This window comes from Natrix helvetica, assembly GCF_964273705.1.
Source record: "Natrix helvetica genome assembly, chromosome: 3".
Taxonomy (NCBI): domain Eukaryota; kingdom Metazoa; phylum Chordata; class Lepidosauria; order Squamata; family Natricidae; genus Natrix; species Natrix helvetica.
In genome coordinates this window covers 73,140,910-73,168,621 of record NC_138549.1, presented here as the reverse complement: position 1 = coordinate 73,168,621, position 27,712 = coordinate 73,140,910, and the positions used below count along the sequence as shown (strand labels likewise).

Sequence of the window (27,712 nt, the reverse complement as noted above, 5' to 3'; positions counted from 1 at the left end):
TAAGCTGCCCAGAGTTGCTTGACAGTGACATGAGCAACGTATTAATTGAATAAATAAATCTTTTCCCCAAATCAATTATGGATGATATGCAAAGACATAGTTCATGCAATGTCATTCAAATAAGCTATAGTTTCTGATTGTAGCTAAGGCAGTGATTATTATCTACACCATCTATTATAGCCAAGTTTCAGACATCATACTACACCCAACTACAATACAGTTAAGCATGACATGCAATTATTCCAACTCTATAGGTAATTATATAGGGAAAATTGCAAAGAAGATGGTGACAGTAGTCTATTTATAGCTCACTCCTTCCATACTCACTAATGTAATATTTTACATTAGTAAGTAGAACTCATCGGTTACTGTCACAATCTTCCACTTAAGGTGTTTCAGAAATATTTTCCTACTGAGAGTTCAGACTCAGAAAATACAAGTAGAGCAAGAACAGTCTTATTTCTTCCCCACTGAAGACACTAAGAAATTAAAACTAGCGGTCAGTTTTTGCAAACCTGCATTTTGGACTTTGGCAATCTTGACAAGTACAGTTTACCATCCCAAACATTTCAAGATCCAAAGCTATTTCTTTCATATATCTAACTGGATTCAGATGTCAGAGCTGAAGCAACCATAGCTGCTGGTGCAATCACTGCGCTAGTGCTACTGCTGTAGAGCTTAAGGCTCCCAAGCGAGCATTCAGTGTCACATTAAATTTAATCTTCTGTATCCCAGGAGACTGGTGTTAATAGGATAGTGCTGAATGTTGTAGCATCCACAACTGGGGTCAATTTATATAAAGGGAGGTGGACTGTGAGAAGCATTTTCCTTTACAGAGCTCAGTGGAACCTGACATCACATTTAGTACCTATATACTGTCCCTGACTGCACACCAAGTGGGTTCTGGCTATAGATTGCTGGCATGCAAACAAAGAAACTGCTTTGGCTTCAAAGAACCTACATTATTCTTTAAAAAAATGCTTGTGACCAGCATCTCATCCATTTCAGCATGGTCCCTGCAAGACAGGTTCTTATTTTCAGTTATATCATCCTTACTATGTCAAGGAGAACACACACCCAGACACACCCAGAAGCTGTTGAATTGCTATGGAACTGGGGCTGTTTAAGCACAATTAATACAATTGTTATTACTCAAACTGACATGAAGGTGGAATCAATAAACACAGCCATCAGGGAACAGAGCCTTACTAAAAGATCTTCTTACCTAAATGAGATAAGTGATTCCTTCAAGCCACTCTTGGCTTGTTGTTCAAGTTCAGTTTGGATTTGCTTGGATGAAGTTTAGAATTGGATTTCCTTTCTCAGGGGTGACTGTTGGCTTCTCACGGATCCTGTTTTGAGTTTAGTGGTTTGCCATTCTGGAATCTATTCCATATCCAAGGTAGCCTGGATTTGATAGGGACTGGAAGGCAGTCAAAAGAAAATAACTATACCCATGCAATATCTTGGCTATCCAAGCAATGCCAACACAAACTCAAAGGAGTAAGACATGGCTGGCACGTAAGCTAGAAGAGTCTGCATCTGTTCAAATGGCATGCAAATGCATCATCTGTTAGAGCAATATGCAAATTCCTACTTTGTCATTGCCTGGCACAGATTGGAAAGAATATAGTTCAGAGCTGAAAATATATCATTTTTCCATTGATACGATGTATCTTCATGCCATACCATACCATATCTTGCCATGTTTTGTTTTGTTTTGCTTTTTAAGGAAAATTTACAGGATGCTAGAAGCTCAGCCCAAGGGAAGTCAGCAAATTGGAATTTCTTTCAAGCCAAATGGCAACAATTATGAAATTTCTAAAGCTCATGGGTAGTTCTCATGTTTTAGCCAATATAAAATAGGAAATAATTTTGCCTAGGCCTTTGAGTCAGCCTTTCTAGTTTAAAAGAACAGATAAAATAAAGAGTAGCTTATGAGTTTACATATTACATTGTTATAACCATAATCCTGGTTTGTTACATAAGCATGGGCTGATACACTCTACTAAGCTATAAGCCTCGATTGAGTTTCACTAAACATGGTGAATCCAGACCTAGGAAACAATACAACTGGCTTGGATTGATATTTGAACTCTGCTAAGATATCACTATACAATTTTAAAGAATATTTTATTAAACTATGGGAAGGTTTGAGATTTCCTAGTTTAGGGCACCTCCATATTTACAGTTACTATTCCAAAATATACATTGCTATCCTGGATCTTGATGAGAAGGATCTTGGAGTCTTAGTGGACAAACAGCTAAATATGAGCCAGCAGTGTGCAGCGGCAGCAAAAAAGCCAATGAAATCTCAAGTTGCATTAACAGAAGGATACAATCAAGATCAAGTGAAATACTAATACCTGTTGTGACCCAGCAGGATCCTTTGCAGCTGCTGACTGACTCAGATAGCGACGACCCCTATGAGTCAGCTATGGAGGAGGTGGAGGACCCTGGGCAGGGTTCAGATGCAGAGCAGGGACCAGAGAGGCTGGTTGGCCACCAGGAGGCGCCTGAGGCATGGAGCAGTGGGGAAGATCAGAGGGAGTTTGTCTCTGAAGCCAGATTAAGAAGGGCGGAGAAATGAAGGCAACAGCTGCTCCGGAAACAAGCTCATAAAAGATAATGAAGCTCAGGTGGTTGGGGCGTGGCCCCTCCCAAGAGCTTATATAAACAGAGATTTGGGGAGGAGACTTATTGCAGGACACAACTGTTCAAAGTAATCTGCAGTACATCTGGTCTGATCTGTTTCCGTTTGTAACACGTTGGAGAAGCTGTTATCTGTATCTGTCAGAGTCTGGATTGCTGCCAAGGTTCTGTGAGTTCGTGTTTGGGCTTTCAGCCAGCAAGATTGGAGTCCTGTTATTAAAGTGTGGCATCCAGCTAAGCCTGTGTCGGCATTCATTACTGGACGGAGGTGGGTCAGAACAAATACCACTCTATAAAGCTCTAGTTCTGCATCCAGTTCTGGCCACCATACTATAAAAAAGATGTTGAGACTCTAGAAAGAGTGCAGAAAAGGACAACCAGGATGATTAAGGGACTGTAGACTAAAACATATGAAGAACGGTTACAGGAACCTCGCATGGCTAGTCTAGAGAAGAGAAGAACCAGGGGAGACATGAGGCATATAGCAGGGGCTGCCATAGAGAGAAGGGGGTCAAGCTATTTTACAAAACACCTGAAGGCCAGACAAGGAATAATGGATAGAAACTGACCAAGGAGAGATTCAACCTAGAAATAAGGAGGAACTTTCTGGCAGTGAGAACAATCAACCAATGGAACAGCTTGCCTTCAGAAGTTGTGGGAGCTTCATCACTTGAGAGTTTCAAAAAGAGATTGGACTGCCATTTGTCAGAAATGGTGTATAGTCTCCTGCTTGAGTGGGGTGGGTGGGATGTTGGACTTCCAACTCTGTTAATATGAGGACCTCCACAATATTATGTATAATTGCAAAACCAATTGCTTGAATGACTTTTGCCTGAGTTGTTGCTCCAGAGGAAAAGCTGAGATAACTTTATAGTATTTCTTGTGGAATGACACAGTGACTGATTTTTCAAGGGTAAAAACTCCTGCCTCCCTTTTCCTTCAAGTTCTCTCCTCTGAAGCCAAAATACCTCCCCATCCTTCCATGTTGCTTTGTGGGACAATTATACTCTTCCCCTAGTAGAAGAAGTGACAAATGAGTGAGGCACAATGAAGAAATAAGCAAGATGCTACAGTGAAGAGAATTAACATTTCCTAAGTCTTAACCTTAAGATATGGAGGAGAGGTTCATGCTCAAAGTATTCAGCATCTATTAACTTAGGTAAATAACTTGGAGGAACATTGAGAAGCATCAACATAGATTCAGTAAACGTAACTTGTAGGAAACTCTCACATAGTTAAAAGTCTGATGTGAAACCTCCTCTTAAGATTATAGAATAGTTCATTTTCGCTTACACAGATGTATTATTTCTCTTCAAAAGAACCACAGTATGCTGTTTTTATTACAAACATAAAACACTGATCTAGACTGAAAACTCATTGTACAGGACATCAGTGATGGGATTCAATTTTTTTTACTACTGGTTCTGTGGGCGTGGCTTTGTGGGCATGGCGTGGCTTTGTGGGTGTAACAAGAGAAGGATACTGCAAAATCCCCATTCCCTTCCCACCCCACTAACCTGCTTTCCAGTTCTGTTCTCCTGTTCAGGGAAACAAAAGAAGATCGGCGAAGAGGCTGGGAGGCAGTGTGGATGGCACCAACCTATTTGCTGGTTCTCTGAACTACTCAAAATTTCTGCTACCAGTTCTCCAAAACCTCTCAGAACTGGTGAATACCATCTCTGCAGGACATGACTATGTGATCCTGCGATTTTGATTAAATCAGTGGTGTTTGTTTCTAACCATATGGGTTTACATTTGAAACACAATGATGAACTTGAGGAGTTTTTCATCCAGCCGAATTATTATTTCTGGGCTTCTAAACAATCTGGCAAAAACAGTGTTTCTTTCTTTTCTTTTCTTTTTTTGGGTGGAGTTCCTAGCAGTTTAAATCGTGAATATTTAGCCTCCATGTGTGCATTCTTTATTCTGTAAATGCTAAACTATTTCCCAAATAACAAATCTTACAGGTGTTATTATAACCTCCTTCTTTGCAGAGCAAAGAAAAGGCACTAAGTAGCTTAGTGCTTTACATAATACAATCATCACTTGAGGTTTTTCTTTTGTCCCAAGGTCTCTAAAAATTGTGCTGCAAAGACAGATGTGATTTCTTGTTAATTTAAAACACAAAGCAAAAATTAAAAACAGATTAGCTACACTTAATACTGCCCTTTTAAAGCCTGGTCTCAACACTTGCATAATAAATAATATGTTCTCCATTTACTGTAGTCTTTAGCTATTCCAAAGTTATTACACACTGACTTATAAGCACAAATCAGAGGTGGGTTCCTACCAGTTCAGACCAGTTCAGCCGAACCCGTAGTGGTTTTCTGGCCTGGGTGCTGGAATCAGCAGCGATCCTGGCCTGCCACACCCCCGAACTGGTTCCTCAGTTTCTTCTCCCATCGCCAGCAATTTTCTGTGCATGCACAGAACAATTTTCAGTAAACTGTGCATGTGCAGCAATGCCCTCTCTCAGCAAACTGGTAGTAAACTGGTTAGGAACCCACCACTGGCACAAATGAGTGAGTCTCAGATATCTAAAGGCTTCCCATTCCTCAGTTATACCTTTGCTATCAAACATCATTTGTAAATTCATTTTGAAGTGAGTCTCAGATATCTAAAGGCTTCCCATTTCTCAGTTATACCTTTGCTATCAAACATCATTTGTAAATTCATTTTGTTACAGTTTTTAGCTATAGATCCAGTGATCCAGTGATGATGGGATTGAAATTTTCTAGTAACTATGGTTATTTTTATTGGGATTTTTATAATAGAGATTTCTTTTCTTTTCTTTTGGTGACTAACAGCTGCCTGGACTACTCCAAGGTGTTTTCTTAACAAGACTTTTCAGAAGTGGTTTACCATTGTCTCCTTCCTAGGGCTGAGAGAGAATGACTGGCTCAATATCATCCAGTTGGCTTTGTGCTTAAGGTGAGACTAGAATTTACAGTCTCCTGGTTTCTACATCAAACTGGCTCTTATTGGAGATTCTAGCTCTGATTTTCTCATCACTTTTTAAGAGCAAAAATATGGTTGTAAATATATAACCTGTGACCAAATCAACAAATCCAATGGATGAATGGTTCTTGTAGGGACTGGGAGAAATTATATGGCAACTGCCAGTGAAGGAGGGTGCAAAGAGGGCATGGAGTTAATTGAATTCCAATTGGTCCCATAAAGTGGTAGAATAATAATTCCAGGTAGCAGATGGTAGATAGCAAGAACTCTTTTGATTGATGGTGGGAGAAAAGAGGGAAATGCACATGAGAAGGGGTAGTGCTTTAATCATACAATCACAACTCTCATCTTTACTTTTTTAATCCCATTCCCTTGCAGATATCACTGAACAACTCCCATTTTTTCTTCCTGGTATTGTAATCATTCACCTCTCTTGGGTGGCATTGCTGCCATGCCTAAATTACACTTCAGCCTTTGGTGCTTTACTTCAAAATGTCATCCCATCACTAAAAGTGAAGTAATTGTCAGCTTTCACTCTGGTTGGGTTATCTAAATGCAGAAATATAGGGAGTAGCCAAGAGGTCAAATGTGTAGTTCATTTGCTTTCTGGACCACCAGATGGCAGCTAAGAAATATAGAAAACTCTTATTCTGTGCCACCATTCATCAGTCATCTGGATCATTTCAGTCCTGATCCCATAGCCTTAGGCTCTGGAGAATGAGATTGGAAGCAATCAGACTAAACTACAAGTTTGGATCTTCTTACTATTTTCCTGCAACTTGATCATTTTACAGGATCCAATCTGGGTCGGTCATTGGGACCAGAGGTTTTATACACTGAGCTTTCAGACTCATTCCAGAACCTCTCTTCAGGGAACTCCTCTCTAGCAGAATGTTAGCTGTTCTGCTTGTGGTATTTATAGTGCCCCTTGCATGTAGCTTTTCAGATGTGTTGATGGCTGGCTTTTAAGTCATTGGCTGTCATTTGTTTGTGCTGCTCAGCCCTCACTAAGTACTTGATGGGCCAGATTTCATTTTCCTGGGCTCCAAGATTTTTCAGCAGATGGGGACTACAGCCAAAAAATTAAAAGACACTTGCTCCTCAGTAGGAAAGTTATGGCAAATCTAGACAGCACATAAAAAGCAGAGACATCACCCTGCCAACAAAAGCGTGTATACTCAAGGCTATGGTTTTTCCAGTTGCAATGCATGGCTGTAAAATTTGGACCATAAGGAAGGCTGAACACAAAAGAATTGAGGCCTTTGAACTATGGGGCTAGAGAAGACTCCTGCGAGTCCCTTGGAGTGAACTGCAGTCAAACTGATCAGTCCTAGAGGAGATCAACCTTGACTGCTCTTTAGATCCTGAAGATGGAACTCAAATACTATTGGCCACCTAATGAGAAGGAAGGACTCACTGGACAAGAGCCTAATGATGGGAACAATTGAGGGCAAAAGAAGGGGACAACAGAGAATGAGGTGGCTGGATGGAGCCACTGAAGCAGTCGATATGAGCTTAAATGGATGGTAGAGGACAGGAAGGCCTGGAGGAACACTGTCCATGGGGTCGTGATGAGTCGGACACACCTTTGCAATTAACAACAACATATCAGCACGTCTGTTGATTGATGAGGGGCCTGTTTCCCAGGCTTCAATCACTTCCCTGGCTGTTTTGTGCCTGCTCATCTAACAATCTTAATAGCTGCAAAATTGAATGTGTGTCCTTGGGTAGTGATTGAAACCTGGGAAACAGGCCCCTCGTCAGTCAGCAGGAGTGCTGATTTATCACCAGCTTATCAATTACTTAGAAGGTGAGGATTGGGCAGCACAAGAATACAACAGCCAATATCTTAAAAACCAGCCATCAACACATCTAAAAAGCCACATACAACAGGCACTATAAATATGACAAACAGAACAGCTAATATTCTGCTAGAGAGAAGTTCCCTGAAGATGGGCTCTGGCATGAGTCCAAAAGCTTGGAAGACAAAATTCTGGTCCCAGTGACTAATCCAGATGGAATTCTGCAACATTATCCTGGGACATGTATATTCACCTTCATTTACTGATCATTTTGACCACATATTTATTTACCAGCCTAATCCTTTACCAGGAAAGTACTGCTTTTCAGTCTGTTCATTATCTTTGTTTTTTTTTTTTGCTCTTCACATGTCAAGAAGTGAAATGTGACTTTACATTTCACTTCTTGAAATGTGAAGTCACATTCTCATGCAAATGTTAAAAAAGTTTCATTAACTTTGAAAGAGGAATGGGTTTTTTCTTTGTTTCTTTTCTTTTCTAATTAATCCTTGGAAGTCAATATAATTTAAAATACTGAATTCTTGCAAGTTGTATGTCAAACAATTCTTTCACCAACTTACTGACATGCTGCAATTCTGGAGTTTTGTGTATTTGCAATGCTGGCTTGGCCAACAGTTTCCTAGTTCTCTGCTTTTTGCCAAAAGATGTCAGTATTAAGCTATTAGCTTTGTCAAATACTTGAATCCCTGTCTGTTACCTCATCAGAGTCTTCAGTCAGAGCCAGTCACGTATAGTTATAGAGCAGTGAAATAATTTCATTTGATAGAATTCATGAAATAGTTCCTTCCTATTGTTTACTGTAGCCACCCATGGCTCCCAGTAAATCTAAAACTATGCCTCATAGTGTAAGGATTTTTAAGTTATTATGCTCCTTAATTGTTTATAATAAAACAATTTTATTATTATTTAGGAGAATAATCATAAATCATGGATGAAAGAATAAATCAATATCTGAAGCATGCATTTGCCATATTTAATTTCTCTCTGCAGCTTTTGTGGTTGGTGCCAAGCAAATAAAGAAAAGCTGCTTTAAAAGATTAAAACAACTAAGTTAAATGTGACATGAAATATCATACTCTACAAATTTGGATTCTGAAGATGATGCTTCACATACAGGAGGCAAAATTTAAAAAGAACCAGTTGAGGGTCATGGCCGGCATGGGTTACTGCCGGTTCCAGTGTCCCAGGCTGCCAAACCACCACTGGTTCAGCTGAATCAGTCCGAACCGGTAGGAACCCCACCACTGTTGCTAGTGCAGTGTTTCTTAACCTTAGCAACTTTAGGATGTGTGGACTTCAGCTCCCAGAATTCTATATTCAAGCATGGTTGGGCTAGCGAATTCTAGAAGTTGAGATTCACACATCCTAAAGTTTGCCATGATTGAGAAGCACTGTATGAGTGATTAAAAAATAAATAAAGATGGCAGCTACAAAAAAGGCAGTCAAAGTCCTGCTGTTTTTTTATGTGACGCACATGGAAAGAAGAGAGACTCCAGCTATGTGGCTGCAGCTGCCATCTTGCCTTTCTTAAGCATATCCAGAGATGCTCCTGTGATGCTACCCTGAGAAGGAAGCAGGTTTTCAAAATTCTATTGTAGGAGCTGAGCAGGGCGAGCTGTAGGGTGCGATGAAATGCATCATCATTCCACAATCACAAGAGACCCAAGTCTAGTCCCCTTATTCACTCTTATCAAGCAACAATTTAGGTAGACCATTAGTAGATTCAAATTCTATACACAAATTTGTGTGTATAGGTAGCAAGAATAAACTCTTAGTGCTTTGAACTCAAGTCCTGCTCCTGGTTATTTGTGTCTGTCAATCTATTGTTTAAACAAAGTAGCTCAAAAGACATGTCATCGTTTTAGAAATGTGAGAATTCAGAACCTTGGATGAAGATTTTTGTTTTAAAAAAATTGTCCAATATTAACACTAGGTATTATTGTTTTAAGACTAAAATTAGAATAATTCTAATAATAGCAATTGCCTTCCTATTTGTTTCTTTCCCCTTTTGTTCTTATTCTTCATTAGTGAATATCAGTATAGAGAGAAGGAGGGGGAGAGTAAGTTTATATTGTTATTCGTAGAATGCTTGTATCGTCCACAAAAGAAAAATTCAAAGCATCACAAAAATCCCAGACTAGAAAGAGTGTCTGTTTTGTTACAGAAGTTCCTTTTATTGGTAGTTCAGAGCATAAAGGTTATGAAACCTAATAACAGATTCAAAGACAAATCACTCCATGAGGCCTAATTTGCAGCCTTTTTTTCCCCCAGTACCAGTAAGGAAACAGATGCTAATTGCAGTTCCTATGAATTATTTTAAAAGGTTTAATGAATATTTTAAAAAGAGGACTAATCAACTATTGTTATGAGAATCTCTCAACCCCGTGCAAATAGAAAAGAAGAAACTTAGCATCAAATTCACTTGTCTGCAACCAAAAACTGAGTTTCAGAGCACGCAGCTGTGTGTCTAAGAAAGCAACTTGCCTTTGAAAAGGAGTGGGAAGTTACAAGCTGTCTCCTACTGTGCTTAATACAATAATGGAGACACAACTTGATCATATCCAGAGCAAGACTAAGACTAACATAATGTTCAAAACCCAGCAATACCTGCTGTGAGTTCCCTAAACTCTTCATTTACATTTTCTAAATTAGAGAAGAATCTGAGTCAGATTGTGGTCTCCTGCTGTTTCTTTAAAAAGAAAAAAAACACTTTTATGAGTATATTTCAATAGTTTACCATTGGTACTGAAATGAGGATTATTTTATCTAGTTCTAACTAGAGATGAGAGCAAACTTGCAATTAATTATTAAATATTAAACTTAACAGTCTAAATTTAGCATTCATTATTGGAAATTACCCACAAAAAGTGATGCATGGCCTCATGAGAACATGGGCTATGTAGGAGGTTGCTCAAAACCCATGTTTGTGTGTGTTTGAAGGGATGGGGTGGTTAGATGGGATATCCAGCTTCTAATTTGTATTCATCACAATCTAGTTTACATGGTTGTGCTGTAAGGAAAACTAGGAGGAGGTAGTGTCACCTTGAACCTCAAATGAAAACTGAGATATAAATTTAATAAATAAAATGAGTTTGTTTCCACATCTACTTGGTTTACCAAAGTTCATTGATGGCTAACCTTTTCTGGACTGAGACCCAAAGCACACCAAAACATCCATGTGGCCCCCGCGCATGCACTCCCGCAAGTCCATGCCCCCCGTGCATGTGTGGCAGTGACCCAAAGATCAACTGGCCAGTGGGAGGCATGCGCTTATATGCAGCAGAGCTGATCTGGGGCGATGGCTCACGTGCCCACAGAGACTTTAGTTTATAAATGGCTATAGTTTATTGGGAGATGGAGAAAGATAATATAAACAGAATCCTTAATGAGCAATACCCTTTCTTATATAGCATTCTACTTGTAATGGAATTCAACTTTTATAAGCCCAAGCTATAATGGCCAGGATCGAATTTGGTGTAGTGGTTAAGGCCCTGGGTCAGAGACAATGAAACTGTGAGTTTTATTCTCCCTTAGACACAAAGTTAGTTAGATGACCTTGCATCAGTCACTGTCTCAACCTAGGAAGGAAGCAATTACTCCAATATTATTTGGACACTTAAACCACTTCTGAAAATCTTGCCAAGAAAACTGCAGAGACAAATCCAGGCATATGCCGTGAATAAAAACTGTCTCAAAGACTTCGTAATCGCCATGCTTAGAGTCCATGTCCGTAGAGATGTGTGTATCAAAAACTGCAAGGTGACATGTGTATTACTATGATTGAAACCCTGTCCCTTTTGAGCACACTTACAAAAAGGGCACCAAACCTATCATCTTGTTGATTTTAATGTTGGCCAAGCTAATTAGGAGATTATGAGAGCTGGTCTGCAAAATAAATGAAGAGAGGCAGGTCCATAAAGTAGACAGTCAGCAAAGAAGGATTAATTATGTTGTTTCTGAAATATGTATTCATACCATACTACATATCCTTATTATAAATACTGTTTTCATTAAATGATACAATTATGAATTTACTAGATTCCGTAGACCCATAGTATTTCAAAAGAAGTGAGAGGTTTTTCTAGTTGAAACTCCTGCTTGATGTATAATTTGCTAAAGCATTTCAGACTGTCAGTGCAAGGAAATTTACCACTTCATGAGATGCCTTGTTCAATTGGTTGACAGCTGTTGCTACCAGAGAAAAAATGTTAGAAACAGATACATAAGGTTAAGAACATTCTGGTTTAAGGACAACTCATAGTTAAGAACAGAGCCTATCACAGCAATATTCCGGTTAAGTACCTAGTGATTCACGTTGAATACACAGTGGTTAAAGTTCATTACACAATGCTACTTATACAGTATTATAAAATAATAGTGTTTTGGTTTACACACAAATGTGACTTAAAGACAGACTTGGAGAACAGAACTTATTCTTAAACTGGCTACTACTTGTATAGCAGTTCCATCATTCAGTAAAGGCCTATGTGGTTTTCCTCAGCAATACTTTTCACAGTGTTTAATTGGGCTACTCTGTAATAATTATGCTTAGGCTTGCACCATGACCACAATCTCATAAATGTATTTTTCTATAATAACCGAGGTGGCCAAAATGAATTTATCATGGCAGCTTAGATAGGTTTTAATTGGATTTCCTGTGTGAGAGAGTGAATCAATACAAGCTTCTTGATCTACAGCATCTATTTTAAACTTACACATAAAGGGTAATAAACTCACAGCTCTGATGCACTTTGGCAAGATGACCAAAGGAACTTTGTTATAGACACCAAATAAATATTTGTTTATGAACAAAATGAATAGCGTTTCCCTACTCTACTTTCTTGATATCCTGTGGCAAGGGTATATGTTAAGTAATTAAGCTCCCCGTTAGAAGAGCGAGTATGCAGAGAAGCGTAATGAGAGTGATATGGAATAACACGCACAAACCAGCATACAGAGACACTGAATAGTATAAAAATATAGTAGTTTACTATGTAGAAATATAGAAGTATTCAGAGTCCGGTTATCAGTCCAAGTCATACACGGTTCAGTAATTCAGTTATCAATATTCTCAGTTTAACATACAAAATAGCAAACAGTTGCAAACCACAATACCTCACCATACACCAACCAGTTTCTAACAAACAGAGAGAGGGAGAGATCTAACAACCATTCTGGCTCCCTCTTATAGCTGCTTGAGGTAACAAACCAACTACACCTCTGAAGCATTTAAAGTAACAGATACATTTGTTATAATCATAGCTTATATACATTGGCAAGCCAAGCCTAGGATTACATCCCTAACACTCTCCCCTCTTGGGTTGTCAATGTATTTACATACAATTTTACATTCTTAATCCATAAACATCACAGTAATGAGTTATGTTTTTTTAACACAATACAGTATATAATGTAGATTCAAGATAAAATTGCATAATGCATCCCTTATCAAACAGAACCTTTTATATCAACATCATCTAACTCATTGGGGTTTAAATTTCATAAAGGTCTACATACTTCCTATCCACTCCAGTTTTACTCTAATATTTCTGTTTGCGGCCCCTTGCATGTTTACTTGAAGGTAAATCAGTCTTGTCAAGCACTCCCAAATCCTGCAATGACTTACACTCACTGTTCATTTCAGCTTCCCCTACTTCTTTATCCTCAGTTGGATACATAGTCAGCTTGTGGTATGCAGCAGGTACCTCATCCACCTTACATGCAACAGATGCCTGATACCTATCAGGTGACAGTGTTCAACTGGTTGACCTTCTGGGTAACTCAGGGCTTATTGGTGGACTATCTTGAACGTCCTCCTGCTTTATCACTTCATCCTGACTTTTCACTTCCTCCTCCTGAGTAGACTCCTTCCCTTCATCACACATTTCTGGTATTCCTGATACATTCTTTTGATCTACTTGGGTTTCAATTACTACCTCATCATTATTTTCTAGTTTGTTCCAACCAACATGCTCTAAAAACTTAGCATTTGCACTGTGATAGATCTTAATTGTCCCACGTTCCCAGAACCTGCAAGATCTATGGTTTGAGTTATAACCAACAAATATTAACTGCCTTGCACAAGTTTGTCCCTTTAACCTAATCTGTGCTGGAATATGTACCCATGCAGGAACTCCAAACGTGTGCAAGTAGCTCAAATCAGGTTTCCTACCATGCCAACGAGTAAATGGTACCTCTCCAGTAGAAGCATTTACAACATTGTTCAGTAAATGATTAGCACACATCATGGCTTCACCCCATAATGTTTCAGGTAATCCTGAATCGGCTAACATGGTTCTAGTCATAGCTTGTAATGTTTGCCCTCTCCTTTCCACAAATGCATTGTGTTGAGGTCTATAAGGAGCAGAACATTTATGCTCAATACCAGCTGTTTTTAACATAGTTTGGAACTTATAATTTGTAAAGTCCATCCCATTATCAGTAACTACAGTAATAACCTTGCCTTTTATCTTTCTTTCTGCAAATCTCAGCCAATTAAAAAATTGTTGAAATGTTTCCGTCATGTCTCTCATTAAGTAGCAGAAATCATATCTTGAGTAATGATCCATGATACTCAAAACATAACAGGCACCTCCCAAACTGGGTTTTATAGGTCCAATCAGATCAGCAAATACTACTTCTAAAAGTTCCTTCATTTTAAGCCCATTATATCTGTTTGCTGGTGTAACCCTGCTCTTTTCCTTACTACATACATTACAATTTAAATACTTACTGCAATGTTTTAATTTCACTCCCTCTGACAACTTTACAGTTTGTTGCAGCATTTTGAAATCAATGTGCCCCATACGCCTATGTAGTAGATGTATACATTCATCATGTGGCTTAGCATACACAGAATTAACTACACTTTCATCAGACATTACATAGAAACCATTCTTTAAATTAGCAGTAACCATTTTACCTGCTTTCTCTATGAGATATTTATCTCCCCTAAAGGTTACTACATAGCTAATCTTAACTAGAGCTCTTACTGATAATAAATTAAATTTCAGTTTAGGTATATACAACATGGATAAATGCTCATTCACAAATGAACACCTTGCCATACCTTCACCAGATGCTTTCACCCTCCATCCATTTGCCAAAGATACATGTTGCTTGCTGGCAGACATTTTTATAAACAATTCTTATTTCTAGTAATGCACTGTGATGCTCCACTATCAACAACCCATGAATCATGGCCTATTGGTGCATTTCTAGAGATAGTCAAATTAGACATACCTAAATTGGCACTATCATTTTTCTTAGCCTTTCTAGTATTCTGTTGTTTTGTATTTTTACAGAATCTAGCTATATGCCCCTTAGCCCAACAAGAAAAACATTTTCTATCAGTACGGGCAGTTGAAGGTGATGACAGAATGATGTAAATTTGATGTAACTCAGAGAAAATAAGTACTTTTTCATGTAGCTCTTTGAAAACTCCTTTCATAAAGTTTAAATGAGCTAACATATCTCCACCCTTCAGAAGACGTGCCCTAAACAGTTTTCGGGTAAGATGTATATGTGCACCTACAGTGTCACGTACATATATCTTCTTCAAATTCTCCCAACATCTTGCTGCAGAATTCTCCCCACGAATATGAACTAACTGTTGGTCAGTCAACATTAGACCAATTATACACAATGCTCGTTCATTGCATCTTTGAAACTCTGCTATCGTCTTGGCATCATCCTCGTTATCTGGATTCCAAGAAGTCACGTCCGGTGGATTCTGTACAGCATCCCACAATCCTTCAGTACGCAGAAGTAAACTGCACTTCGTTGACCAGGAAACATAGTTTGTTCCATCCAACTGGGTTATCAGTGATAAATTTGTTGAGGTGCGTGTGCCATCTTCTCCATAATAGTAAACACTTAAAAACTAAACAGCTATCTGTATACGGTATTGTGTATCAACACCAACTCTCTTTTTTCAGCTACATCTGGCACACTCTAGGCCAGGGGTGGTGGTCAAGTTCGACAAAAAGAGCCAAAATTTTAAACTGTGAGAGTCAGAGAGCCACACCACGCAGTGACCTGCCAAAACAGACCCGGAAGCAATGTTCCCTCTAATTTTTTTTCGATGTGAGCAGAAAAGTATAGTGTTTGAGCGGCACATTTTCATGCCTGAGCACCCGAATTTTTTTCACAGATGTCACCTAAGACAACAACGAAATCAGTATTATTTGAAACTCAAAGTTATGTTTCTTCAAGGTACCCGCTTAATTCAAAGTGTTATATAATATCAGTATCACTTAACAACACTCCTGCTTAGCAACCAAAATGTTGGCTCAGAAACTCTGGCATTTGAAGCACGCAACTCTTAAAGCTGTCAAGTTATAAGACCCTTGCACCCCTAACCCTTTAGGGAAAAAAACCCCAGGGGTCTTCAAACCTGACAGATTTAAGATTTGTGGACTTCAACTCCCAGAATTTTTCCTCCAGTCCTGTTGGCTCAGGAACTCTGGCATTTGAAGCATGGAAGTCTTAAAGCTGTCAAGTTACAAGACCCTTCCACCCCTAGAAAAAAAATGCAGAGGTCTTCAAACCTGACAGCTTTAACACTTGTGGACGTCAACTCCCAGAATTCCTCCTCCAGTCATGTTGCAGCGACGTCATCTGCGTGGATCTGCTCCATCTTTGCTTTCTTCATTGTGGGCAGGGCTTCTGCTGAAGATGCAGACGAGTACGAGTTGCCACCAGAATAACTGCTGCTACCTCCTCCTCCTCCTCCTCCTCCAACAGAATCACCAGATTTGCTCCTGAGCTCAGCGCTGGGTTACCTCTGCCCCCTCCACCTCCTCCGTGCTTTTGAGGAGCCATGAGGCTTTTTTTCCCCTGCTCCCCCCCGCCTTCCTACTGGCTCCTGCAGCCTCATGGCTCCTCAAAAGCACGGCGGAGGAGGAGGAGGGGGCAGGGGTAACCCAGCGCTGACTGAGCTCAGCTGCTCCGAGCGGAGGGGAGGTGCCGCTGCCACGTGCGGAGATGCCGGCTGGAGCTTTGGCGGCTTCATCTCAGCCGCAGCGCCGGGCGGCAAATCCGGCAGTGCTGCCTGTTAGAGGAGGAGGAGGAGGTGGTGGCAGCAGTTCTTCCGGTGGCGGTGGGGGCTTTGGGGCTTCACAACTAGCCTCAGTCGCCCCGTGGTCCTCAAAGCAAGTCTGGGGAAGTCCTTTGCAGGCGGCCTGTTCTAGCTGCCTGCAAAGGACCTCCCCAGCTTCCGAAAGGGAGCGCGCGATCCGAGCCACAGTATACAAAATAATGATAAGAGGCAAAGAGCCTCATTCATTTTGGCCGGGAGCCGCATGCGGCTCGAGAGCCGCGTGTTCGCCACCCCTGCTCTAGGCCCATAACCAGTGTTAAGTAATTAAGCTCCCCGTTAGAAGAGCGAGTATACAGAGAAGCATAATGAGAGTGATATGGAATAACACGCACAAACCAACATACAGAGACACTGAATAGTATAAAAATATAGTAGTTTACTATGTAGAAATATAGAAGTATTCAGAGTCCGGTTATCAGTCCAAGTCATACACGGTTCAGTAATTCAGTTATCAATATTCTCAGTTTAACATACAAAATAGCAAACAGTTGCAAACCACAATACCTCACCATAAACCAACCAGCTTCTAACAAACACAGAGAGAGAGAGAGAGAGAGAGAGAGAGAGATATCTAACAACCATTCTGGCTCCCTCTTATAGCTGCTTGAGGTAACAAACCAATTACACCTCTGAAGCATTTAAAGTAACAGATACATTTGTTACAATCATAGCTTATATACATTTGCAAGCCAAGCCTAGGATTACATCCCTAACAGTATAGATCAAGTGGACCAGTGGTGGGTTTCAATTTATTTTACTACTGATTCACTCGTGCTTGCATGCTTGGGTGGGTGGAGCCTCCCACCACTGCCACTACCGGTTCATCTGATCTGGGGCAAACCGGCAGAAACCCACCTCTGAAGTGAACTGCTTGGCCAACTGGAGATGGTCAAGTTTTTCTGGCTTCCAGGATGATGGTATTCAGAGTTTTCCAGATGAAGTTGGCAGAACTGCTTCTTCTTCCTTCTGGAGTGCCTTTCTGGATCATGAAAGCTAGATACCCAAATATACAGACAGAGGTGGTTGCAAACAGAAGAGTACAATCATTGAATATGACCAAGCAGAAGCAGGTCAGCTTTGGGGTATGCATCTTTAATTTGCATTCCTGCACAGAATGGGATATTAGATTATACATTAAATTTCCCATATGTCTATAATTTTAAGATTCTAATTAAGGACTTTACTGGACTTTACAGTAGGTCTTCCAGCTGTTTACAAATGACAAAGAGTTTTATTTTGTTTTTTGCATGGAGACCCAGCAGAGCATAATGTCTATTCAAATCTTTGGAATAAATCTGGGTTCATTCAGATAAGGTGATATATTTTCAACAACTACCAAATCAAGATGCCTTACGGACAACATATGCCAACTTCAGTTTTTCTCTGTTTCTCATTTTTTTTAACTTTAATTAATTTCAGTGTAGTACAAAGATCAGCATCCCACACAGTTGGCTGCCAATGACCATGCCATTAATTGTAGACAATAAGTAGAGGGATGATATACTGGGAAGCATGCTGCCTTTTGCACTTCACTATGGCATTAGAAAAGAAGCTAGGGATAAGAGATGGAGTTATTTAGGCCTTTAAGTTTTCAGAATGTACAAATCAATCTTTTCCAGCACATGGGAAGAATGGGAATATCAGATGTTTCTTTCTATTTCTTGGACTTATCTAAAAGAAGTGCAAAGACTCATCTATGAGAATAAATTTGGAGGTGTCAGCAAGTCTATGGAGATCTTCAGTCATTTAGGTCATCCAGGTCATGATTGTCCCAAAGGTGCTTTTTCAAAAGGCAACTGGAGTTTCTTTATTTTTGCTTGAAAATGTTTCACTTCTTATCCAAGAAGCTTTGGGGAGTCATAAAGCCATATGGACCTAAACAGTCCCGTAGAGACAGTGAACCGGGAGACAAATCCTTGCTGGTCTCAGGGACATCGCAATGTCCCTGATTGACCCAAGGGAAGCTCTCCAAGCTGGCGGTAAACAGACAGCCCCTAGGCTGATAAAGTCAGAGATGGCTCCGGAAAGATGGCAGTGAAAGTGAGTCCATCTGGTGAGATTTTTTCTTTGAGAATCATTGCCCAAAGATTTTTTTTTAAAAAAAAGATAAATTCATTCTTTAAGCAAAAGAATATAGCGGTGAAATTTATCTCTATTGGACTGCGTTAGAAAGTTTTTTTCCTTTTTCTTTGCAACAATGTTTTGTGGATTGAGGTGATTGTAACGCTTCCTGTTTCTCCTCTTAAGTGAATGATTTTTTTTCTCCTATTCTTTGCTACCTTATTTTTGGCTGAACTAAAACCATTTTTTATTTTAATAATCCTCCCTTCTACTGCTTATTAAATTTTATTAAAGACATTTAGAGACTTTTGTTTTCCTTAAGCCTGAAATGAATAAGAGAAAGTTGAATCTGCCATTCGGAAGCCAGAAATTGGTTGTTTTTTCTTTTTTGAAACAATGTATCCTTTGTTCTATTTCCTTTGATTCTACTGACCCTGTAACTGGAGGGTTTGCAGCTTACTTGTGGAGACTGATAAGGACTCAAGGGCATGGACTTTTGCAGGTGCCTTTGTGAAATATTTTGGGCAAGGGAAAGAAAAGAAAAGAAAACAAAAAGACAGAACCCATCCTTTTTGAAAAAATTAAAAGAATCTTGTGCTTAAGCATATTCAAAATAAAAGTACTTTTATACATAAAAGAGACATTGAAGGCGAGAGTGGCAGTGGATTTTAGATTTTTTTTCTCTTCTTTCCCCTCTCTCTTCCTTTTTTTCTTCTTGGAAATATGTATCAATATGCAGATGAGGAAACCCTAAGTTTTCAAGATTTTTTGTGTGGAATTCAAAATATATTGGAAGGATTTGAGAGATTTGAGAAGAAGTTGGATAGACTATTGTGTTGCACAGCAAAAGATGAAGGGGTTGGAGCCCCCAAAATTAAAGAAGAGAATGAAGATATAGAAGATAAAGATAAGATAACAGATGAACTTAATAATGGAGCATTCAGGAGTGAAAGTGGAAAGAAGGGAATATGGAAAAGTGAATTTGATAATCTGGAGCTATATCCCTCTTGTCAAGATACAGATTTGATGATGGAATTAAGAAGAGAAACAGCTTCAGAAATACTTCTGATAATCAAAGACATGTTAATTTCAACACCAGCTCAAGGGCAACGAGACTATATGAGAGATCTTTTAAGCAAAAAAGTGCGGAGAGAAGTTTTTAAAAACCTTATAAAGAAGTTAATAAGAGAATTGCAACAACTGGCAAAAGAGATAAGATTGGTTTGTTACTGGAAAGATACAGGCTGATAATGAATGTTGATAATTAAAAAGTTAATTTTTGGTGATTAATAAGTAGGATTTTGTAGATGCTTTTAGAATGTTTCTTTAAATATATATTTGTTAACAAATAATTCATTATGATAATAATGAAATAATAATTTCAACTAGTAAAAGCAATTTGGATATAAACTACAAATTGGGACCTGGGAAAAAGATTTATCAATTTTACTAATAAATTTTTGTTTAGATTTTGCTATAAAGATGTAATCTTTCTTGGGTCTGATGAGAGGAGATGTGATATAAATAGTAATTTTTTTTTAGATAACTACAATAACAGCAAGGAAATGTTAATGGATAATGTTTAATGATTTCTACATGTATTGGCATTGGTAAAAGCAATCAGATATAAGCCTTAAATAGTGAGTTGGAGAAAAAAAGGAATATGTTATAAAAGGGTAATTATTGGAGGTTTATTGAAATAGCTAATGAATGCCAGTAGGTGGTTATGTCTTTAAATACAAATGATTCCAGATAAAAGCATGTTTAAATAATTCTAGTCAAATGAGAATGATGGTACATTAATAGTAAAATACATAAAGTATTTTGATTTAAAATGTACAATTCAATATGAAGGAAGTATAAATAATGATTGTGGTAATAACACATGAAATCTATTTGTAACCAATCGACATGCTTTCTACAAGATGTAATGAAGAATGATTCTTTTTTGTGTGTGTTTTTGTTTAATTAAAACAATAAAAGAAATTCAAAAAAAATTAGAAAGCCAAGGCTCAATGGTGGGTTATCATAAGTATCTTTTACTGGGAATCCTTAAAGATGGAGTCTATCAGAAAGGTTCTAAATTATCCCCATTTCTAGTCTGTAACATTGTCTTGCAAAGCATGCTTCCTGAAACTTTCATGTGTAAAGTTGTACAGAAGTTCCATTTATACAATGTATTCATTGTATTTATCCAAACTTGTCTTTAAGAGAAAATAATCAGTAATATAACTAAAAAAAAATTCTCTCTTTTTTTAAACAGCCATGGTTTTAAAATGGCAGGTTTTTTCCCCTTTCATTACATACAGTCTGAAGAGTGGAATTTTAGCGATTCTATGTGCTCTTTCTTCTTCTCCTTGTGTGAGTTCTCTTCATCTCCATCTTTAATATTTAGCATATAGTCTGAAATCTTCAGATTAATTTATGTACATCTATAATGAAAAAGGTGAAATGCAGTTAGTATATTCTTAGAACAAAAGGCTCAATTTCAGTAGTGTTATTCTGTATTTTTGTTGTTTTTATTAATTTAAAATAAATTTTCTTCCACGTTAAGAGCTTTTAGGTTGGAAATAAAATAATACAAAGACAAAGATAAAGAAGCAAGAAGATATTTTCTTACTAAGTGGAGTAGAAGAAGACTGTAATCACCCTTGTGAAAGTCTCTCAGGCTTTCAAAAATACCAGCAGATTGGGGGTCTTCCAGATCTCAAGGGAATTCCCATTCCAGGCCTGTTCCCTTATCATTGCCCTTCTTATGACTCAATTTTCACCATAGCTCCAAGGGCACTTTGACATGGAACCATTGAACCCTTGAAGAGGATCTGCTGATCAACTCTATTCCTGCCGACCTCAGAATTGTAAAAATTCTGAGGCAATGCAATTAATTACTGTTCTCTTTCCAATTGGTCATTTGGAGTTGGGGCGGGGTCGTCATTCAGTTATCTTTTTTTAAATTCAGTCTTGCCCAAGCTACTAATGATTTTAAATAATTTAAAAAAATCTTTGCTATTCACAAAAAGGAAAGGGATTGGTAATTAGTATGTGTGTGTGTGTGAGTGAGTGTGTATACATGCATACACACCAGTGGTGGGTTGCAGGCGGTACGCCCTGGTTACGGGCGTACCAGAACCTCCGGAGCACTGGATACCGTTTTGGTACGGTGCTCCGGAGGGCCCACTCACCCGCCCGAGCTCCTTACCTGTGCTTTAGGCCTTTGGCACTTCCGCGCATGTGCATGGCGCATGGTGCATACAGCGCCTGAACAATGCTCTGCAGCTGGAGCATCGTGGAGGCTTGTGGAAGCGTCGCAGGCAAGTACAACATATGTGTGTGCTGTGCGCATGTGCACACTTGCTGCAGGCGTCCATGTGGGTGACGCCTGGGCCATTTCAACCATACCGGCTGGAACGGAATCCGGAACCCACCACACACACACACACACACACACACACACACTGCATGTGTTGTTTTACAAAGAAAAATGGACCATTCTAATATTGTAAATCCTCAAGGACTATCAAACTGACATATCATCTTTGCAGTTGTGTGCTTTCTCCAAGCATGGTTAGGTATTTCACTGCTAGCTGAGGGAGAGAAGATAATAAAGTCTTAGAAGAACCCATTCTTTTAAAGTTACTAGAATTGTTTCTCATTTTAAGGACACTTCCACTCTGCTTCTTAGGTCCATCCCAAAAAGAAGGGAAAGATAGGAAACCCAGCAAATGTCACTGAGTCAGAATTCCTCATCAAAAATTTGCTAAGGTAGTTTGAGAAGTGGGCTGAGATAAGAGCTTCCATCTATGGGAAAACAGAATTGTTATGTTTCTGTAATTCCAATAGCATCATGACTACAAGCCAGGAGCTCCTGGCACTGAGAAAGTTGAGAGATTTTTTTGAATCAGCACAGAATAGAGAAATCATCTGGAACCAACAAAGACATAAAATGACAGGATTGTTTGTTTGGATTGTAGCTGCATTTGTCCTCAAGCTACTGTATTTCCAGTATTGGGGTTAGGAGTAGAATAATAAGTAAAGGTAAGAGTATTCTAAAACAAGGAAGGAGTGAAAAGAAAGATGCAAACGAAGAGCAACAAAGATGATTAGGGGACTGGAGACTAAAACATATGAAGAACGGTTGCAGGAACTGGGTATGTTTAGCTTAAGAGAAAGAAGGACTAGGGGAGACATGATAGCAGTGTTCCAATATCTCAGGGGTTGCCACAAAGAAGAGGGAGTCAAACTATTCTCCAAGGCACCTGAGGGTAGAACAAGAAGCAATGGGTGGAAACTAATCAAGGAGAGAAGCAACTTAGAACTAAGGAGAAATTTCCTGACAGTTAGAACAATTAATCAGTGGAACAGCTTGCCTCCAGAAGTTGTGAATGCCCCAACACTGGAAGTCTTTAAGAAGATGTTGGATAGCCATTTGTCTGAAACGGTATAGGGTTTCCTGCCTAGGCAGGGGGTTGGACTAGAAGACCTCAAAGGTCCCTTCCAACTCTGGTATTGTATTATATACTTTGTTTCTTTATTGTTTTGATACTAAAACCCAATCAGAAATGTGCGGGACAAATAAAGACATTGGATAATCTTCCCTGTCTGATCTGACTCTCTTGGCATCTCCAAAAATTTTATAGCATCACTGAAACTTATTTTTAGATTAAATTGCAGCCCTACCGATAAGTGGCTCCCAAGTTATCTGAATGGCAGATACACACCAATGTAATTTTCAGAGGATTTTCTTTGGGCCATCCAATAAAATGCTTTCTTTCCATAAAATGCTTGCATCAATAAAAACTCTCAAAGGGAAACAATCACAGCCCTTATCTTTCTGGGGACATAATAAGGCAATTGCTAAGGCTCGCCACAATTTTATTTTTAAAAAAAGTTTAAAAGAAGAGGCTTTACTCTTAAACTTCAGCAATCTCAATATAGACAATAACATTGGCTCCATTATGGTTTTATAGATGGGTAAATAGTGATCGTTTTTGTGTAAAGATTACTAGGATTTGAAATTCCAGAGGAAAAAGAAAAGATTGGGATCCTGAACAAGTAAAGCAGGTCTTGATCATAATTGAAGAATGAGTCTGGAATTATAAACTTAAAATATTTATTATAAAGTTCCACAATTCAGGATAAATGGAAAAAGGGTGACCTGGCTCTACCCATTAATAGTTCCACCACTAAACCAATTCCAGTTTCTGCACAGACCAATTCAAAAACCCTCTAAAAAACTCCCCCCTACAGCCTAAGAATATTTCACATACATTGTTCCTTAGAGCTAATTTTAGAATTCATACCCAAGTTAATAAAGAGGAGGAAAAAAAATAAGCTTCTTCAATGCTATATGCTCACATTAAGAAGCAATCAGTATAAAATGGCAGTAGCACAAGGTACATATTTTTAAGTATAATGAATAATGAGCATGTGTTTGTTTCTAATTAAAGAGTGACAACAGATTTTGCTGAGATATGTAAATAAAGAAGAAGACCTGATTTGCGGTTAACTTTACATTCCACTGATGTAATGGTACCACTGAGGGGGGCGGGGAACTATCCTTATAGCACTATTTGAATAGTTCTGGTACAAGCAAACTAGTTAATGATTTCTGCTCAAACCTTAATGGGTAGCATAGCTGAACAGATGTAGCCAAATGTCAGCCGCTAAAGAGCTTTTCAAATGCAAAAGGCATTGTTTAGAAAGTGGCAGAAACACCATCAACTGAGCAAAACCTATTAAGCAACAAGGCATAGATTCACCTTTGTGGTAAGCTTGGGGAACATGATGAAATTCTAAAGTAGTGATGAAGCATAGGGAGAAGGGCAATTAACTGATGAACTCCACAAATTAGCATTCTAAAAACTAGTTTAGAATGACACCAAAGAGCTAAATCATTATTCTGATATAGAACATATGGGGGTGTAGAGTATCTTACCCAAAGAGCCTCATATTTATTTTTAAGGCAACTCTGTGAATGTTGTTCATGGAATACATTATTAATGATGACAAATATTTAGAAACTGAAAAAGGGTAAATGCTAAAATCATAAGCCTTTTGCCTTCTAACAGGCATGTCTATGGATATTGGTCATAACAGTACTGTACAAGTCCTGTCTCATTTTTGATTTTTTGCCTCCCTTCTATAAATGCCTTTGGATTTAGGGCAAAATTGGAAGCAACAACAGATACTGAAATCCTGATGGCAGTTAAATATGGTAATAATCTAATTCAGCTTTATAAGAGTTGGAATTCTCTACAGTGCTACCAGGACTGTCTCATTACATTACACTTCTGTATGGCACCCTATACAACAAAAACATTTTAGTTCTGCACAATAATTTACAATAGCACAGTACTGCAATCACAGACAAAAATAATCACCTCTTTGGCTGGTGTTTTGGGGAAAAGAGTTCTAGCTGGGAGCCTAGGAATTCTCCAAATAATGGATTGGTGTCCTCCAATTGTAATAGAATTCAAGTTCCAAAATATATGGACCATTGGAGATGTACAGTATCTGTAGTGTTATATTGAGGGCAAGTACAAAACTACCTTAGGAGACTAGTATAGTAGTTAAAGGCACAAAACCAGGAGACAATGAGTTCTAGTCCCATTTTAGAAAAGCCAAATTGGACCAGTCATTCTCTCTCCAGTGCTATGAGGGAGGCTATGCAAATCCACTTCCAAAATCTTGCTAGGAAAACTGCAGGGACTTCTCCAGGCACTTGGCCAGGAGTTAATCTTGATTTGAAGGTCAATCAATCAATAACTCTACCTTTCTAACCCTGGAATTTAAAATATAACACTCCAATTTTAAAAGGCTGGAATTATTTATCTACCACTCAACTTTCCTAATCAACATTCCAATTTCATGTATGGCACAGAGATTTTGTTGCTATAACTTTCTCTAATATCCTTTTATGAGTGGAAGTAAAAAAAAAAAAAAAAGTAAAGCCAATGAATGCTTACAATGAAAGTCCCAAAATGGTGCTCCCCCATTTTCCTGTGTCAACTTCTCCTTTTGGGGAGGAAGAAATGCTGAAGAAGACATTTCCAATTTCCATTAAAGAGTCAGTTGAGATGGTGGCCATACAAATATGATAAATAAAATAAAAGCAAGCTCTACAATTTTGCAGAAACTTCTAAGCATAAATGCCGCCCTGGTTATTTTACTTAATGCAAAAATTTGGGGTCTAAATGGCTCTAGATGAGAAGGGGTAACACACATCTCCTTCCCTCCATTCCTGTCTTCACGCTAAAACAATGGAGTTTTACTTCTGAATCAATATGCCTAAATTTGGGCAGAAAGTCTTACTAGTTTCCAGCAAGAGAAATTTAAACAGAAGTGCAAACTGTGCCTAAATGTACTATTGATCCATAGACGGCAGATTGGAGAAAAATCACACAAACCAGAAAAGGAGGTTTTTCTAGCTCTGGTAATAGTGCTTATGCTCTAAAGCTGTCCAGAATTTTGACACTAAATTAGTTTACTTCAAAATAGTATAATTCATCTGAAATTATCCACAGCAGCAGTTACTGTGTGGCTGACATGAAAATGCCTTTAAAAAATAAGGACTTAGTACAAATCACAAGTACAAGCGTATGAGAAATTTACATATATCTTACACCTTTAACAATATAAATGTAGACCTTTAAAAAGAAATTGCATCTGAAGCTTGATGGGTAGGTACATGGACTATATTTATCCAACAGGACTCTGGCTTATTTTCTTATGGTGCAATGCTATATTCCTCGACAATTTTGAAGACCTTCAAGATCCCTTCCAGCCCTAGGAGTCTATGATTCTATGGTTTTTTTTGGGGGGGGGGAGGTTGTATCTTAAACAGTTGCAGTTCCCCTTGTCTTATGAAATTGCACATGGCACTAAACTGGAGAACAGTCTTTGCAAATATTTGTGCTGTAGAAATGGGTGCACATTTTCAAAAAAAATATCTGAGATCGGCTGAAACCAGATGACTGAAGAGAAATTACTTGCAGTGAAAATAATGAAATCTTTGCTGAAACAGGTCAAAACAGGTTATGTCTTAAATGACAGCAGGTGTTCCAATTCTCCCTTCTGTGCAATAATTTGTCATTAGGCAAGTGCAAAGTATACATATGCCTAAATATAGATATTGTATTCAAATCTGTTTTTTTATTTTGATGATCTCCTTAACTACATTAAAACAAAACAAAAAAAAAAAACCTGCTTTCCAAAAACCTGCTGACAAATGTACAAGAAACATATGCCAAAACAATTCAATAACCTTGCAGGCTGAAAAAAAATGTCTTTGGAAGAAGGACAGTTTATTGATTGTGACAAACTAACCTTGAAAGTATCAAAGGCAGAAACCAAAGGAGCATTTTAAATAGCTGACGGATGAAGGAGCTGAGTCCACTACTCTACTTTGCTCAAAGCCCAAGGACTTAGATGTAATCTGATTTATGACTTGACACAGTACCAAGTTACAAATTAAAGCAATATAAATAATTGCACCAGAATCCAAACTGGGATGGCATATCAACATTGAAAGTGAGCAACTTTGGTGCAAATACTAGTTATTATTTAATTGCCATCTTTTCATTAACTACTATCTAATAGCAGGCATTCTGTTAGACTGTGATAGGGGAGAAATTATATACCAGTGAATCAGGGCAGAATTCAAGTCACCTCCAAATGTCATCTTTTCTGGACGTCTGTTGCCTAGGAAAAAAACTCTTGAATATTTACATCAAAGTCATCTTCCCGTTCTACACTTTCATAGGTCCTGGTTTTCCTAATTCCAGTATATGTATGAGTATAGAAAATCCTGGAGCTGTAGACTTGATTGGTAAATTGTAAAATAAAACTAAACACTTACTGAGAAAGCAATGGCAAACCACATCTCTGGGATTGCAAAAAAAGAACAACAATAATGCATTAAAATCATTAGTAAGAGCTGAGTTTGGCTTGAGCTAAGACATTATACATTTATTTAAAGGGGAACATTGAGGTGTCAATTATTGTCCTAAGCTTATTATCATTGTAGCATTTAACTGTGGGATATCTTCTAAAGCAGGAGTCCCCAACTGGTCTGTGGCTCTTTGGGAACTGGGTCACACAAGCGGCGGGCCAGTGTGTGAAA

At 38.5% G+C, this 27,712-nt stretch overlaps 1 protein-coding gene across 1 annotated transcript in view; it reads right to left on the bottom strand.

Annotated features, from left to right (window-relative positions):
- The window catches only part of LOC309390236 (regulator of G-protein signaling 21-like), a 28,804-nt gene extending 16,243 nt beyond the window's left edge, over positions 1–12,561 (bottom strand). Inside the window, exon 1 of the mRNA XM_081949384.1 lies at positions 12,546–12,561. The gene's annotated coding sequence lies outside the window, so the exon portion shown is untranslated. The remainder of the gene's footprint in view (positions 1–12,545) is intronic.
- Between the last annotated feature and the right edge of the window lie 15,151 nt (positions 12,562–27,712).